A 4,101-nucleotide genomic window follows, 5' to 3' on the forward strand; every position below is an offset into this window, starting at 1 on the left:
CTATATTCATGTCGTAAGGGCAAAGTGACATGAAATAGAGTTATAGAGAAAACCCTAACCTTTGATTTCACAGAGCAATATGCCGTGTGCAATGCTAACATAGTTATTTATGATCTGAAAGTAGTTTTCTATAGCTACTTATTATGGTGATCCATGACATAAGAATGAAGTGTTGTGCTACAAGCATGTTGATGTAGCTAAGATTCATGCCAATTTGCTAATTATATGTAGCAATTGCAATTTTCCATTATATTTTTGTTGGTATTTAACATAGTAAGGCAGGAGGCTTCATGGATTTTACAAAAAAATGTTATGAGAATTGTGTAGTTCATTTGTATTTTGCATTGCAGCCATGTCAACTGCTATTTTCCATCACGGCCAGTTGCAGAAATAGTGGCAAAGACCATTCTTTGAGAAAAGAGGCGGGCATGTTTATAATTTTAATTTCTATTTATGAAAATCAACTATTTTCTATTTTCCCGTAAAATATGCCCAGTTGCCCACTCTGCCACTCAAAATACTGCCATTTCCTATGCCCTCTTTCGCTCTTCACATGTGTTTTGCATTTGCCTTCTCTGCCTTTATGCGATCTACAATCTTTAGTTCTGGCTCTAGAGCTAGGCTACATTTATATATCTAGTAGTGGCATTATGAATTTAAGAAGTGGCAACAGCTATCTCTAATAATCATTCTAATTCTACATATACTTCTTCCTTTTACTTTCTTTTAGTAATGGTTAGTTTTGCTTATTTGATTATAAATTGTACCTAATTTGTGCTATATTGTTAGGTAATTAACGTTAGTCACCATAAATTACAGGAAGCATCAAATATTCAAAGACACACCATGGATGAAAATGTGCATAATGTTAGTGATCATGTGGATGAAGACGCAACTTCTAATGCGGTGGATATGGATCAATATCGTATAAACTATTGGGAAGATATTGGTAAGATCGATTTTTCAGATCTATCTATGAAAAATATTTATCAATCGCACTTTGCTAATCTTGGCTTGGCATTTGAATTTTATAATTCATATGCCAAGACGAGGGGCTTCAATGTGCGAAAAAGTAGGAGTAGAAGAGTTGATGGAAAAGTTAGAGAAAAAGCATATATTTGTTCTTGTGAAGGGTATAGATTAGAAAAACAGAACCATCTAATAAATCGAGTTAGGGAGCCAAAACCAGAGACAATATGTGGTTGTATGAGTAAACTTTATGTTTTCTTCGATGCAGTATCTGAGAATTGGGTAGTGAGAGATTTTTGTGATGAACACAACCATGAGCTTGCTGTTCCAAAGTTAGCAAGAATGTTAAGATCTCAGGAGAAAATAACTGAGCTTGATATTAGTCAAATGAACCATATAAAAGAGGTGGGGATCAGCATACCAAACATATTTGGGTCATTAGCTAGCTAGTGTGGCACGTATGAGAACATTAATTTTTTAATTAAGGATATTGACAATTAAGTTGCAAAGCAAAGAAGACAATTACCTGATGATTTAACCTCTGCAATGGCTTACCTTGAAATGCTAGCAGTAAGGGATCAAAACTTGTTCTATAGTGTTGAGAAGGGCAGAGAAGGATGTTTTAGCAAATTTTTTGGTGTGATGACTGGTGTCAGTTAGACTACGATCTGTTCGGGGATGTGCTAGCATTTGACGCCACATATAAGAAGAATAGATACAAATTTCCGATGGTAATATTCTCGGGAGTTAACCACCATAATTAAACCGTTTTATTCGGTTCTGCAGTAGTTTCGAATGAGAGGAAAAGCACATATGTGTGGTTACTAAAATAGCTTCTCATAGCAATGAAGGAAAAGACACCGACTTTAATAATTACGGATGGCCATCCATCGATGGCTATCGCTATTCAAGAAGTGTTTCCCAATGCACATCATAGGTTATGTCCATGGCACTTGATGCGTAATGCAACAAGCAATATTCACAAATCTCAATTTACAAAAATGTTTACAAAGTTAATGCTAGGTGATTATAAAATTGGTGTGTTTGAACAAAAGTGGAAGGAAATGGTTGGATGCTTTGGAGTGAAAGATCACGAATAGATGGTAGATATGTATGGAAAAAGAAACATGTGGGCTACCACTCATATTTGAGAAAAATTCTTTGCTGGGTTTAGAATAACTTCAAGGTGTGATAGTCAACATGTTGTCCTCAAAAGATATGTTAAATCACACCATAATTTGACAGAATTTGTTCAACACTTCCATTATTGTTTGAGCTACATACAACACAGAGAGGATTTGGCAGACTTTAAATCATCAACTGGACAGCTTGTGATGCAAACACACTTTCAACAATTAGAAAGGTCAGTAGCTTCCATTTATACCCAAAAAATTTTATGTTGTTCCGTTTAAGTATCCACAAGGCTAGCACATTAAAGGTAATATATGAAAAGAAAGCGAGTTCTTGCAAGATATATCAGGTGTTAAAATTTTACAAGCCTAACATATATGGCATGTATCTTTTCATGGAGAGCAAGATGAATTTAAATGCTCATGTATGAGAATGGACTCTATAGGTATTCCATGTAGTCATATACTTGGTGTTTTGGATCTTTTAGACATTGCAAAGCTGCCAAAATCATTAGTGCTGCAAAGATGGACTAGAAAAGCTAAGGAAGGCATTAGTGGATATGATGACATAGGCGGCTTGATGGAGGATTCCTTGGCTATCAGTCAGCGTGCATGTTTTGCACATTGGTATAAACAAGTTATGAACGAAAGGTGCCTAAAAAGGGATCTTTTTAATGAATCACGAGATGCATTGGTAAATATACTTTCATGGATTAGGGCTCATAGTGGGGACGATAACATGATGGAGAGGCATGTGGAATACATATATGAAGACCTTGAAAAGAATGGAAGTATTGAGACAGAGACCACAAGGAAGCTTAAGCGTTACAGCTATTATCGCAAGGGAGGTCATAACATTGCTACGTGTTCCATGAGAAAAAAGGATGAAAGGACTCCCCAATTTGATGGTGATGCTAAGGAGAATGTTGAGGGTGAAGAATAATCCTTCGTAGATGCTGAAAGTGATGAGTATGTTCACACTGAATGGTTTGATGATGAAGATGTAAGTATAATATATTTGTTGAGTTGCCAAACAATATTATATGTAACAAAATATACTCAACAAATGTATTATACTTAGATCTTCATCATCAAACCATTTAGTGTGAACATACTCATCACTTTCAATATCTAAGAAGGAGTACTCTTCACCCGCAACATTCTCCTCAGCATCACCATCAAATTGGGGAGTCCTTTCATCCATTTTCTCATGGAACATGTAGCAATGATATGACCTCCCTTGCAACAGTAGCTGCAAAACTTAGGCTTTCTTGTGGTCTTTTTCTCAATACTTCCATTCTTTTCAAGGCATTCATATATGTATTCTGCATGTCCCTCCATCATGTTATCGTCCCAACTATGAGCCCTAATTCATGAAAGAATATTTACTAACGCATCTCGTGATTCATTAAATATATCCCTTTTTAGGCACCCTTCGTTCATAACTTATTTACACTAATGTGTCAAACATGCATGTCGACTGATAGCCAAGGAATCTTCCATTAAGCCGCTTATGTCATCATATCCACTAATATCTTCCTTAGCTTTTCTAGTCCATCTTCGCAGCACTAATGATTTTGGTAGCTCTGCAATGTTTAGAAAACCCAAAACAGCAAGTATATGACTACATAGAATACCTATGGAGTCCATTTTCATGCATCAGCATCTAAATTCGTCTTGCTCTCCATGAAAAGACGCATGCCATATCATGTTAGTCTTGTAAAACTTTTGACACCTGATATATCTTGCAAGAACTCGCCTCCTTTTTATATATTACCTTCAATGTACTGGTCTTATGGAGCATTGAATGGAACAATATAAAAATTTGCTAGGTATAAATGGTAGCTGCTGACCTTTCTAATTGTTGAAAGTGTGTCTGCATCACAGGTTGTCCAGTTGATAATTTAAAGTCTGCCAAATCCTCTCTATACCGCATGTAGCTCAAACAACGCTGAAAGTGTTGAACAAATTCTGTCAAATCATGGCATGATTTAACATATCT

The sequence above is a fragment of the Arachis stenosperma genome, chromosome 6 (assembly GCF_014773155.1).
Source record: "Arachis stenosperma cultivar V10309 chromosome 6, arast.V10309.gnm1.PFL2, whole genome shotgun sequence".
NCBI lineage: Eukaryota > Viridiplantae > Streptophyta > Magnoliopsida > Fabales > Fabaceae > Arachis > Arachis stenosperma.